General features: G+C 35.0%; 1 long non-coding RNA gene across 1 annotated transcript; it reads left to right on the top strand.

Annotated features, from left to right (window-relative positions):
* The first annotated feature begins 13,837 nt into the window (after nucleotides 1-13,837).
* LOC121379452 lies at nucleotides 13,838-15,066 on the top strand. The gene is made up of 2 exons (XR_005958846.1): nucleotides 13,838-14,307; nucleotides 14,509-15,066. It is a non-coding gene; the product is annotated as an uncharacterized LOC121379452 (long non-coding RNA).
* The last annotated feature ends 214 nt before the right edge of the window (nucleotides 15,067-15,280 follow it).

The following is a 15,280-nucleotide window of genomic DNA, read 5'->3' on the forward strand; positions in this document are numbered from 1 at the left end:
GATTTATTGTTAAATACTTTGGTGTGGTATCTTACATTACTCTACTTCTTGAGTTAAAGGGACTGTCCTGAATTTGCTACGGTTGTAACATGTTTACAACTAACAGATGTTTTTTGATGACTAAAATTACATATTAAAGATATTTTCCTGTTTAGAATATCACTATCCGTATAAACAAGTTCTTGGTTGTCATCCTAATGTTTGTAGTAGCCCGAAGCAAATTATACCTTCCAATAATTTCGAATGTATGAAAAGATATATAATACAAAGTGATATAAAAAGTGACTGCTAGAGGCATTGGTGTGGGACGTACCTCAGTGGTAAAGCACTCGTCTGATGACTAGATGTCAGAATTAGCAAATGTTTGACATCCAATAGCTGATTATTAATAAATCAATGTGCTCTAGTGGTGTCGTAAAACAAAACAAACTTTAACTTTAGCTGGAGACATTAGCACATGACTGCAAACACATTGGATATGACGTACATTCTAAACAAGAAAATATATTTAATATGTAATTTTAGTGGACAAAAAGGTTCTGTTAGACGGAAACATCTTACAATGGCTGCAAACTTAGGAAGTACTTTTTAAAAATGTTATTATTTAAGAATATAATTTGATACTTTTTGATGTTTATGGATTTACAGAACTATAGGAATGGGGTAACTTTTAAAATTATCATATTCAATTGTTACGATTCCAAGGTCTTAAAATTATATATACATGTATATGTATTATAATGTGTAAATTTATAACATACTCTATCAAATAACTGGTGCATTATATTCTTGAATTAATTTGCATATTTTTTAATAATACTGAACATTAGGGGCATTCTCATTCAAGAAAATTTTGACTTTCCATGAATGTCATGTCAAAAAACTATCACAATTAATGAACTGGTTTTTATTTTTGTTTTTAAACAAAATCTGCATATATTAATAAAAGGGAAAGGAAGGGAATGTTCAATGTCACCTCGGCACATTTTAAAGTAGGGCTTTTTTAATGTCAATGTAATCAATCCAAAGCTGTCATCATATACTAAAACAATATTTAATTGAAAATTAATTCAGAAGATGACTTTTGTAGTAGCCAGGGCCCATATTTTCGAAGCTATTTTACACTACGAAATTGTAAAACAATTGCATGTGACGTCATAGTCTATGATGGTTTTATTATTTCGTAACGCTAACATAGCTTTGAAAATCCCTAACCAGTATAATTTAGTTGTAGTCTTGTGTCTCCCTCTCTCTCTCTCTCTCTCTCTCTCTCTCTCTCTCTCTCTCTCTCTCTCTCTCTCTCTCTCTCTCTCTCTCTCTCTCTCTCTCTCTCTCTAATGTCACCATAGCCATACGTTAAAATATGCTGTGGTGGTGTTGAATAAAAATGTTTATCCATTTTTCATCCATAATTTTGACAAATGTTTCCTATTTCCTTTGTATATGTATATTATGCATTACAGGAAATGCTAATTAAATGTGGATCTTTGAGGTTATCAAAATAAGTTCATGACAACGATAAGTTTCATAAAATCCTGATGTACATATTCTCATGAATTACAAGCAATCGGATGACTGATCTCCATCATATTTACTTGATCAACAAAATAAATACATGTATTGTTGTTATATTGTCTCATTATTGTGATTGTCTAAAACAGAACATTTACACTTATTTTGTATTAACAGTAAGATATGTTCAAATCAAAATAGGCCTTAGCAGTCAAACTTTGTTCTTTCTCTTGTTGAGGGGACCAAATATAATAGTTATTGGTAAAAGTTAGAATAGTGGTTAATGGTTTGAAAATTGTCTGGGCCATATCTTTCTTATCATTTCATATAGGATCATCAAACCATGCATACAAGTACAACTTGGGATGGCGGTGTGTCACTTAGCATAACCAGGTCACTGCTACCTACTTTTACGCATTAATACACATTACAGGAAACCCTTGTCCGGGCCATAGGAATATCCAGGTCATAAGTACAACTTGAGATGGTGGTATGTAGGGTATCATAACTAGGTCACTGCAACCTACTTTTCACACCTTACTACACATTAAAGGAAATCGTCCAGACTATATCTTCCTTGTCAGTTCATATAGGATCATCAGACCTTGTATGCATGTACAACTTGGGATGGTGGTACCTGGTCACCACAACCTACTTTTGACGAGCATATCATGTACCTCATCGGTACACTTGTTAAGATTATTAATGGTCTCTTCTAAATATTTATTTTCATTTTTAGAAGGGATCCATTCTGTACTGTTTTGAACAGGTCGTACTTTATCATCGTCCTGCTTGGTCTCTTCAAAGAACCTCTCGCCCTGTCTGGAAAATTATTTAAAAGGAAGGAAATTTTTATTTAATGACACACTTACACATTTTATTTACGGTTATATGGCATTGGACTAATAGACTCCCATCATATGCGGTCATGTGAGATAGAAAAGTACACCCTCGGTGGTGGACATTTCCACCACCGAAGGTGTACTTTTTCTATCCCACATGACCGCATATGATGTCTTTTTCTCCCATCGTTTCCATTAAAAAAACATTATTTTACACGAACAAACAGATGGCTGAAACAGTAACTTCTTTATTTGACTGTTTTATCATAAATAAACTTCACTATCACATTTGCTGCGTCTGTTTCATGTGTTAAATAAAATTTAACACTACAAATTAACAAGATAGCTTTTATAATGAAGGTTTTAATAACAAAATATCAATCTAAAATTAACCAACTTGCATTTATATGATGTCATATATTACCAAGGCTGTAATACTCCCCATGTTAAATTCAATGACGTCATAGCCTATGCAAGACTATAAGACTCCATCATATACGATCATGTGGGATAGAAAAAGTACACCCAAGGTGGTGAAAATTTTGACCTGGGACGAGGCTTGCCAAGTCCCATGGTCAAAATTTTCACCACCGAGGGTGTACTTTTTCTATCCCACATGACCACATATGATGGGAGTTTTTTTCTCTAATTCATTCGGTAAATAAACCATTATTTTACACGAACAAAGATGGCTGAACAATTTACTTTTTTATTTGACCATTTTATCATAAATAAACTGCACTATCGTATTTACCGTGTTTTTTTCACGTGTTAATTAATATTTAACACTACAAATTAACAAGATACATGTAGCTTTTAAAATGAAGGTTTTAATAACAAAATATTAATTTAAAACTGTGTCTAATGACCTCATGTCATCGCCTCACATTAATATGATGTCATATATTACCACCGACGTCATGTTAAACGCAAACGCGTGATATCCCATGTAAGATGGCTTTCTTTCATGGGATAGCTCTGTTCCATATACCTGAGAATGAGAGAAAGATTTATTCTGCATAGGTTGACGTCATCAAATGAGTCTGTCTTGCATGGCTAGGAATGGGAGAAATATGGTTAAGGACCACACAGATATAGAGAGAGGAAACCCGCTGTCGCCACTTCATTGACTACTCTTTTCGATTAGCAGCAAGGGATCTTTTATATGCACCATCCCACAGACAGGATAGCATGGCCTTTGTTACACCAGTTGTGGAGCACTGGCTGGAATGAGAAATAGCCCATTGTGGGAAAAATTATTTAATGTCTGCTTGTAGCTCAGTGTTGTTTCCTTTAGGAGTAGATGTGAATTTTAAACCTACCGGTACCTTTAATAACTGAACTTCATCTTTTAATAATTCTTTTTTGGATGCATTTCTTTATTTAATTTGTTTAATGAACCTATTTCAAGTGTGTCTGCGTTTCTTTCCTCTTCTTTGCCACCAGGAACATTTGGCCAAAACTTAAAAAAAACTGCATGATGCTACTTCCAAAGTAGGTGGGGTGGGACATAGCCCAGTGGTACAGCGCTTGCTTGATGCACGGTCGGTTTGGGATCGATCCCCATCGGTGGGCCCATTGGGCTATTTCTCGCTCCAGCCAGTGCACCACAACTGGTACATCGTGGTATGTGCTATCCTGTCTATGGGATGGTGCATATAAAAGATTCCTTGAAAAGCGTAGCCCATGAAGTGGTGACAGCGGGTTTCCTCCCTTAATATCTGTGGTCCTTAACCATATGTTCGACGCCATATAACCATAAATAAAATGTATTAAGTGCGTTGTTAAATAAAACATTTCTTTCCTTTCCTTTCCAAAGTAGGTTACCCCGTTTCGATAAATTACGCATTTGCTTTCGTACCTGATGTTATTGTTTGTTCATGTTGGGCACTTATATGAGCAGACTGCCTATACTGCTTCGAAAGGTTTATTTATATTCCTTCCTCCTGAGATCTAGTTTGGTATCAGAGCTTCTATTTCTTACGTTTCTTTTCGTACCTAATGTTATTACTTCTTTGTTCCTGTTGGGCAGTTACGGGAGCAGACTGTTTACATTGCCTGCATGGGTTTCTTCTGCTACTTGTATGTGTTCCCTCCTCCTGAGATCTAGTATGGGTATCAGAGCTTCTGTTTGTTACCATTTCACTAAATAGGCTAGGCCTCTGTACGTTTTTCCTTGTATCACTGGTTTCTTTTCCTATTCCCAGTGGTAAAGCGTTTGCCTGATGCATAGTCACTTTAGGATCATTGGGCAATTTCTCATTTCAGCCAGTGCATCACGACAGGTATATCTAAGGCCGTGGTATGTGCTATTCTATCTGTGGGGTGGTGCATAGAAAAGATCACTTGCTACTGATGTACAAATTTAGCTAGGTTCCTCTCTTAAGACTATATATCAGAATTACCAAATGTTTGACATCCAATAGCCAATGATTAATAAATAAAATGTTCTCTTGAAGTGTTGTTAAACAAAACAAACTTTTCTGTGTTTTATTTCTATACGAGCGTATATACCCATTTGGGTAGTTTTTTCCTTCGACTTAAATAGTTGAATCAAATTTCTGCTCATACCCATCAAGCCATAATTGCTTTTCCATCCATGTATCAAAAGATCTTTTCTCTTCATTGTTTTGTTTCATTAGTCCAAAGTTCTCTTAAAATGTCACATATTATATGCTCTGAATTATTTTTGTCATAAAATATCCTTCATACCTCTTAGATTTGTTCTTCACAATTTCAGCTTCTGATCTGTAAAGTGCTCTATACTTTCTCATTTTTTTGTCCTCTTTCTCCCCTAGAATTTCATATGGATGAACTTTTCTTGGCATTATGTTGTTTTTTGGAGTTTTTTTAACAAGCCAGGATTTATACATGTAAACCATCTGATGATAATGAAGCACTCGTGGTTTAATATTTCAATATGTCTGTGGTTTTTCTTTTTTCTTTCTTTGTTATATATTCTGGCACACGTTTTTTCTTTATACACACGCACACACACACACACACATGCAGAGGCATACAGTTTTAAAAACAATTTAGAATCAACTCAGGTCGTATTAAAATAGTTCCTAATAACATGGAGAATTATGAGCAACATTCTTGTTAACTGTCGCAGTAAAGTAAAAAAATATTCATTCAAATCCATATTTAGATTGCCTTTTAAAGCAAACAGATACTCTAGCTCCTCCACCTTCAGAATTGGGGCCCCCTCCACTTCCGACACCTACTGGACTATTACAGCAGTTGAGATAATGATGTTTGACTGTTTAAAATTGTATTTTTGCAACTTTGTCACATAACTGTGCCTCTAGAATTTCACTACTATTGATGATCTTTCTTCCACCCATGGTATGAACTTTCTAATGTTGCATACTATTGAGTAATACTTTTATCAAAATGATATTTTATGAGAGAGAAATTATATTTTCTATCGACATTGTCATTGTTTCTAAATACATTTATATTAAAATTTTGCAGTTTATGAAGTAAATAATAATTCTTGTTACAGTATTTAAAATGTGTGTGTGTGTGTGTGTGTGTGTGTGTGTGTGTGTGTGTGTGTGTGTGTTATCGTCTATGTGTATGCAAAGCACATGCACGTACATCAGAATTATATATCTTTACCAGTAACTTTCAGTTGTCAGTCAAAGATTGTGTATTAATGGGATGCTAGTCTGATTTCTTAATATCAGTGGTAAAATATACTTAGAAACATACAGTACTTACATGTAAGAACAACATTTTAAAAATTAATCAGTAGAAGACATTAATACCCAAACACTGTTTTATTTCTAATGATGAAAAAAAAAAAAAGTTGTAGAAAATATGAAAGTTAACATGTTATGTTACATTTTGAGTGAAATAATGTTCTCAAGTTTTACCAAAAGACTACTGAGACATATTAATAAAGAATATAAACCTGTTAGTAAATGTTTAAATGTTAATTTAATATGGGGCTTTTTTTCCATCTATTTTTATTAGCTGTCCAGTACTTTGGCTAGTCCATTAGTTTAAGGTAAATATACTTGGTGAAAAGTAAGGTTAAATATTTAAGAACTAGGAAAATTATCAAAGTTTTCTTATTACTTCAGACAATTTTTATTATGTTAGTTGACACCTTCTTTGTGTGCAGTATATGAAAATAAAAAACAGACTGATGAAAGCTAGATTGCACTAGGTGAACATAATAGTAATTAATTGAATAAAATCCATACTTTTTTATCCGTCCGAAAGTATAATAAATGTGTAAAACATTTTCTGTTTTATGGTGGAATAAAAGTATGCCAGGTGGTCAAAACTATTGTAATAGAATGTTTAGTTTTTCACTGTATTTCTTTGAAGTCTATGTCTAGAAATATCATTCAGTTAAAAAAATTAACTATATGAAAAACAACAGAAAAACATTGGATTTCAAATAATAAAAAAAGTTGTAGTGGAAATGAAAAAAAAAAACCCATTTTACATGTGCATACAATTTGGCTTCCCTGAACAAATATATGACATTGATTTATCAATATCTTCACTCTGGGTAAATTTTTCAAGTTAGTTTTAAAAGCCTAAATACACATTATTGCAGAGTGAAGCTGATTTTTTAGTATGTTGTCCTGTAAACCTTAAAAAAAATTCAATGCAATGTGGAAAAAAATCTGATGCAGATTTTTTGTAGTATATTACATAATATATCATAATACTATATATAATATAGATTATTACTGTATAGTGCTTATTCTAGAACTGAATGTTATTTTATTTTTCTGCTTTTAAAGAAACACAGTGGGATTATTTTACTGTACAATACATTTACAATGTAGTTGCCTTGTGTAATTAAAATACATGAAATCATGGAATTTGCAAATTTCATTTCCCAGGCCTGGAAAATCATGGAATTTTCATTTGGGTTATGAACAGTCCTGAAAATTTTGATTTGAGGTGTAAAAAGTTATGGAAAATTAAAATCAGTCCGTATGTTTGACTGCTTGACATTGTGCAAGAAAATAGCAGTTTGCATCAAAACTGTTGAATAATAATAATTATAATTATTAGATTATGTACACAATCTATTAAAAATCTTGAAATTCTCAAAGAGATCATTAAGGAAAATGCTTTTTTGAAGTCATGGAAAGTCATCCAATAAAGTGCTGTATATAAATGTTTCACAAGTACATGTAGGTATACCACTGGTTTACATAAACCATATAAGAAGATTTAATCCATTTTGGGATAAGCCATTATGCCTGTAACCTTGCATAATGTATCATACTGCCAATGAAGTATTCTTAAAGTAATTAATCATAATTTGTTAATTAATAATATTATAATAATGGATATATGTATGACTTAATGCTTTGTTCAGAAACCACCCAATTCAGATATACCTCAGCTTGTTTTACTTTTTTGTTTTCAGTATCAACAGCCATCGTATGTCCTTTCCTGTGTGTGGGGAAAATGCATAATTTTATCAATAGTCATGGTATGTGCTATCCTGTCTATGGAAATTGCATATTAGTAACAATGGCCATTGTATGTCCTTTCCTGTATGTGGTGGAGGTGCATTTTAGTATCAATGGCTATGGTATGTGCTATCCTGTGTGAGGAAAGTGCATATTACTATCAATAGCCATGGTATGTGCTATCCTGTCTAGGAATATTGTGCATTAGTATCAGTAGCTATAGTATGTGCTATCTTGTGGTGACAGTGGTTTTACTCATAAAACTGAGCATATTAACATCTCTCCTGCACATGCTTGAAGCACTAAACAATTATAAAACGTATACATGTTTCAGTGTAGATCAGAGTTGTACGTCCCTCTTATCTCGGTTATCTGTATACATGTATCATCAAGACACATTGAGAATACCTAAGGTGAACATTTCTGGCAGTGGGCCAGCTTGACCAGTGCAAAGAGATTTGACTAGTTGACTGTTGAATACAAAGTGGTTGCTATAGTCCATGCATACTGTTAATCCGTTCTATAGAATATGCAAGCTCAAATGACCATGACATATTTGTGGATTTTACGTGCAAGCTGTAGCTAGCAGTCATTTCTAACAGCCATAGCACTTCCATTTGTTTGAACTAGCTTCAAGCTCCATTGTATGTTTTTTTCTTGCTATGCTGACTTCAAAAGTGTTATTACAGCACAGAGTATGTTAATGAAGAAAATTGAGTTTAATAGTTTTTGTATGCCAAATGAATATAATTATGTGGGTTTGAATTTTAAACTTTTAAAAAGCTAATGCACATCTGTGTGCATGTATATCTCTATGGAGTGTGGGTTATGTTATTGGAATGAATACATTATATTAAGATTGTCCTTATAATTATGATGTCATTATTAATTATATTACATATAATAAATATATAAAACTTGTTGATTAATCTATCCAACTTACTGTATATGTTAATCTGTTAATTAAAGGGACAGACCCTAGTTTCAACCCATGAAACTTAACACTAAGTTTAGTTAATCTACAAACCTGTAACACATTTGGATAAAGTTACAACTGAGTGAAACATGAGTCTGTGACTTTAAAATGGTGAAATACCCTCGAAAAATAGACTAAAACTCGACTCCATGAATGTTACTTCTCAGACGCACATGCGTTTTTAAAAATATGAGAAATGCATTTTGTGATATTAAAAACACCAGGATGACCAATGTACGAATGTACGGAAATTGATAATCTAAACAATAAAATCTAAGTAAAGTATGATTTAAGTTATCAAAAACGGTTATAATAGTCAAAAATATGCGTTAGTGTTTAAAAACTAGGGCATGTCCCTTTAATGTTTAATATCATGTCAAAAGTTTGAAAATTTATTTTCTTAGTAATTACATGTGTAATTACATACATGTATATGCATCCACTACAGACCATTTTTGTTCATGCAAAATGAAATCATATATGATTGCACTGTGTGCAGTACCCTCTCCCATGGATATTCTTTTGAGCCCTGTTCCACAATGCTATCTTAGCTTTAAGATCTCCTTCATAAAATTTGGCCCATGGGCCAGTTCCATGAAGCATCCTAATCTAAGGTGCATAACTACCATATGCACTTAAGGTGATCTGATTAGGCTGCCTGTTGTCTGTTGTACTTGCCGAGTGTGCGAACCCTTTCTTCTCCACATCAGAACATGTGGTCAAGACAGGCATGCGCTACAACAGCTTGCTCTGAACGTGCATGTTAAATTATTTCCTTCCATCCTTCCTTGCAATACCCTACAATGAGATTTTGTTGCATGCAACTGAAAAGCATCTATCAAAATTGTTTGATTTTATTGCATGCAATTGCACTTAATATGTTGTCTTGAGCCTGCTGCATACCTGTGTAACAATGCACAATTTTAGTTGCATGCAACCAGCCTACTTGCAACGGCATGCAAAGGTCTGCAGTGGCCTCATGGATAAGTGCATTAAATTGAAAATAGCACTAATAAAATAATTTTAGCTACCAATGAGAGGCAAAACAGTAATCACATGATAACCAAAATAGCAACCTTCAGTAACAATTGCTTACCTGCATTAGTCATTGATAGCCAAACTTGGGATGATCACACCACATAAAAGTGTCCCTCCCCCCCCCCCCATCTCTCTCTCTCCCTATCGCTATCTCCCCCTCTCTCTCTTTCTGTGTGTGTCTCTTTCTTTTGTTTAGAACACACATCCTCTATCTTTATCAAAGCCCTAAAAATGTCAGAAATTATCTTTAACCCCAAGAAGTAATTCATCCAACATTTAGATCAGTCGTGGAAAAAACCTTCACCTCCACTGATAATGTCAATGTGAAGAATAAGCAGTGATCAATACAAAATTAGAGTAAGCATTGTTTGTCAGGTGACAAGAAAGAAATTTAATGCAATTGTGTAGTTTAAATTTGCATGCAACAAAAGTGAAAAAGTTTGCAACAACACTGCCAAAGTCTGTAATAAAAAATTTTATCACTTCAGTATTGAAGCTGGGCATTTTCTCATATTTGTTTAGACAAAATGTGTTTATTATTCATCTACAGCTAAAGGGTCCAGATTAAGTATTGTTGAGTCAGTACAAAAAGCTGAGCATTGCGTCAAGTCGTCTAGGTTTTTTGGTTAGAAAGTTGTGAGCAAGGAGTAGTAAAGGCTTTTCGTTATTTAGCATGGTACATTTGCTCTTCCCTTTGTAGTTACAACGATGCTAATTTGTATTGAGATGTTTTCTTTTATATATCAAATGTGTTTTTACAAAACTTATTGACTTCATGTATATACCACTGGTTTATATCAACCATATAAAGAGCTTTTAATCCATTTTGGGATTTTTTTCCAGACAGCCACTGGCAAGGTCAGAGGTTGTGCCCAGGTTGGATGTGCTTCAACCTTCATCTGATGTGGATGCTGATAACCTATTAACGTGCTGCTATCTTCGAAAGGTTCAGGCACATCCTCCCTGGGCCGGACCTCTGACACCACCAGTGACCGAGTCTAGGGGCGGTTCATTGGATATAGGCATACAAATAATCTTTCCTAACTTATCCATTTTGGGATAACCACTTTACATGCAATTTATGTAGGCTTGGACAAATTTTGTAGACACTTGAGACTAGTACTTAGAGGCATGCAACTGAAACAGAGATTTATTATACATGCATGCTTATAAACAGCTTCTTTTAAAATAGATTGTTACTTAAATATATAGCTTCTTTTAAAATTATTGTTGCTCACCCATATGCTTCCATTTGTTCACTGTTGTTACATTTTGAAGATAAATTTTGAATAATAGTATTCAATAAATTTACAGTATACATTCTGTGTATAGTTTTTTTTTAATTTTAAAGGTTATAACATACCATTACCGATACTAGCTTTTTAATAAGTTAAGAAATTCAGTTTGATTATATTTGTTTATAATCGTGATGATACCACTTCAGCAATTGGTAATTTACATTTGATTTAGTTTTAGCAAGGGCAAATGAGGTTATTTATGGGGGATTTGTCAGCTGTCCGCATATCTGATCGTATAAACCGATTTATTTGGCTTAGCCACTGTGCTCAATTAAATCCCAATAGCCAACTAGTCACAAACCAAGGTGACAAATCTTATTACTGGTCATTTATCATTCTGTTTACTAGTATCTTTGTACTACTTTCTGAAAAGATCTCGGTCATCTAATAACAAGTGGAGCAGGACGTAGCCCAGTGGTAAAGTGTTCGCTTGATGTGCGGTCGGTCCAGGATTGATCCCCATCGGTAGACACTTGAGCTTGATTAGTGACTCGACTACTCAACTGCTCGACTTTAGGAGAGAGGGGGAAGGGGTCCTCTATTTGGTTTTGTCAACGAAGTGAAAATCTCTTATTCGGCTTAATTATAATTCGCATTTAAACAGTCTGTACCACTCAGGGGTGGGGTAAAATAAAACTGTTAATCGGTCCCGCTTGATGTCATCATTAACGGATGGGGGGGGGGGGGGGGGGGGAATAAAAAAAAAACTTTTTTTTTATCACCTCATTGGAAAAGTGGAAACCTTTTGTTAATTTTAAAATCCTTTATAATTATTGGATAGACTACATTGAACAGTCAACAATAAATACATTTATCGATTATTTCAGTATATTTTATGCTATTTCAAGCAGTTTGTATTGCACACAAATCTCTTGCTTCGGACTAGGACACTCGACCCAACAAAGCTCTGTACATGGGTGTTGATTGTAACCAGTTGCAAACTCTGGGTCCTTTGTTTTAATTGGAGTGTAATACCTTGATGGCTCTCTCACCAGAATGGTGTTATTGTTAACGTCTGTTTAATCTCTTGACCGGCTCAGCAACTTTGACAAAATTAATGTCTAGCCTAGTGGCTGTGGATTGACACTACTGTAGGTCCGACTTCAGTGGCTGACGATATATACTTAGGCAGACTTCAAAATCACAGACGTCTTGCCACTAGCCATATTGACTATTATTTATTTATTATTTTAAATCATGCATGAGATACCGATGTCTGGGCAGGCCGGTCCACTTGACGGATAAGAATTTGTTCCAATAATAGAAATGGACAGGTGCTTCGGACCGACAAGAATGACAAAAGTGGGACCGGCAAACACACGTTTTTAAAAAATAATTTCAGTCTCAGAGATCGAGAATCGGTCCCAGACCGGGAGAAAAGGGCTTTTCCCCACCCCTGGTACCACTATAGTGTGGATTTTTTTTTTTCAGTGGAATTTTTGTTTTACACAATCGCATTCTGATGCAGGAGAGTGTCGGCCACTGATCTGTGTATTCACACGGTCAATCTGAGCTAGCCCTAGCCTTTAGACCGTTGTTGAAAATAATTCTGTTTCAGGAATTATTTTGCAGGTGGTGGGAGACTAACCAGAAAAGGGCAAATGGAACAACACGTCAAAAATAATAATTAATAATCCACTTTTGTGACTGTTTAGTGTGTGTCACTATATTAATATTTATCATTATTAACAAGGGGTCTAACCGTCCTGCTTCAAAATTATTTGCTTAATTTTAATATTTAAACGGGCGGATTATATCCGGCTAAAAAAAACAAACAAACACGTAGATAACCTGTAAAATTTATAATTTCAAATTATAAACATTTACATATTGTTTCGGACCCTCCACCCCCACCTAAAGCATAATCCGACCCTGGACAAAGTGATCCGCAACTGGCGTAAGTACGCCAGCTCGAACAACACTGTTTTTGGTACCAAATGTTTACCTAATAGGGCCTCCACGAGTCCAAAATATGGGACTAGAGTACTCGAGGGTCAAACTCGACCCGGACCCGAGTACCCGAAACTTACACTAGATGATGATGAGATTAAAGAATAAAGTTAAATAGAATTATGCATTTTAATTCCTAGGATGAACATGGATGCCAAATCATGTCATTGTATTGCATTTAGAAACCGGTTGATATATTTAGTGTTATGATGGATGGACAGCCAGTTTAAAAAAAGAAACTAGCGCATGATCTTATAATTATTGTGTCACTTATATCGTTGATTATCTAATCCTGAAATTATTGTCCTACATTGCCAGTGTATTAAATTGATTCCACCTTGTACTTGTACTAGAGTCCTGTGAACGGACTCTCGTCTTGATCGCGCCCCCGGTTGGCGTTTGGCAGGCCATCGGTCTACAGGCTAGGTACTGGGTTCGGATCCCAGTCGAGGCATGGGATTTTTAATCCAGATTCACCGACTCCAAACCCTGAGTGAGTGCTCCGCAAGGCTCAATGGGTAGGTGTAAACCACTTGCACCGACCAGTGATCCATAACTGGTTCAACAAAGGCCATGGTTTGTGCTATCCTGCCTGTGGGAAGCGCAAATAAAAGATCCCTTGCTGCCTGTCGTAAAAAGAGTAGCCTATGTGGCGACAGCGGGTTTCCTCTAAAAACAGTGTCAAAAATGACCATATGTTTGACGTCCAATAGCCGATGATAAGATAAAAAATCAATGTGCTCTAGTGGCGTCGTTAAATAAAACAAACTTTACTTTTGCTACTCGACCCGTGCCCGAGTACTCGTGGAGACCCTATTACCTAAATTTACATTTTATATCACTGTTTATTTATATGGTTGATTATCTTTATTACCAAGAATTTCTTTTAAAGTCATACGCGCGCATGTTGACAGAATTCACTATTTTGTTTGAAGTGATCCGGAACTGGCGCTTCACCTGTATTCTTCAAAGTTCAAGTGATGAACAAACATCAATTTTATGGATACTAGAATGAGTTTCTTGGAGTGCTATAATGTCATATTTCCTCAAATATGCTTGGATCTCAGGGTTTTCCAGTTTTTTTTGCAAGTCCATCAATATTCCAAGACAAAAATGACATTAATTCATGATACATATCTATGCTAGCTGGTTACAAATATAATATACAATGAAAGACATGCTATGGTGAAGGTCAGCGGATGTGACGTGAAACAAAAGAAACCATGACAACGAGACCGGAAGTGGGTATAATAGCCTATCACACACACACACACACACACACACACACATTTTTGTTAAAACTTTAACTTCTTTAATACATAGGGGCCCAGTTGCCTTTTGTATTCGCTTTTCATATAGGCTAAAAGCCTCTACTTGAAAGTTTTGGCGATTCTAATAAAACGTTTTGTTTAATTATAATTTTAGTATTATTCTTGTTACAGCTATAAAGGTTGATGTACAAAATTGAAAATAACTAAACTCATTCTGGAGGGTTGGTGGCCCTTAAAAGGGCCGATGGCGGGTGACTAGCGATACCAGTAGTATTTCATATAGGTGACATCAGCACAGCAAATTACCCAGCAAAGCTTGCACCAAATGTTGCGAGCCTTGCGTGTTTCCTTGACTTCAATTTCATCAAAACAATCAAAATTTAAAAATTTTGATGGACCTGGAACGGGGTCGTCCGGCTTCGAAGAAACCGCCCGTTCCGGCTTCGATGAAACCTTCGGCATTGGATTGACACGATTCTTCCGACTGAAGAACCTAGAAATTTTCCGCACTGACATATCTTGAGATTTGGAATAAATACAGATAACGTAATTGTTTCAGCACCGTCTTTATATACTGGTCGTGCGGACGTAACAGAAGCACATCTGTCGAGTTCTAAAGACGTCTTGTCGTTGATTAATAACTGTGTTTTTGCGTCTCAGATTATATTATTTAAAACTTTATTGACATCATGTTAGCTCCGAAAAAATATTAAAAATAGTTTCCCAATAGCTTTCTCTTTGTTGTCTTATTTTGAAAGATTATAATGAAACGTATTTAAAAGAGTAATATTGCTGATAACTTTTTTTATAAGCATCTTGTCATCATTATTATAATTGCCAGAATTATTAATCTACAAACAAGCGAAGCTTTTCGCGACCCACGGGTTCACCAGGACTCTGCAGGATACTAATTGGTAATAATACTCTGTTTTATTACGAATCC

This window comes from Gigantopelta aegis, chromosome 8 (genome assembly GCF_016097555.1).
Source record: "Gigantopelta aegis isolate Gae_Host chromosome 8, Gae_host_genome, whole genome shotgun sequence".
Lineage (NCBI taxonomy): Eukaryota > Metazoa > Mollusca > Gastropoda > Neomphalida > Peltospiridae > Gigantopelta > Gigantopelta aegis.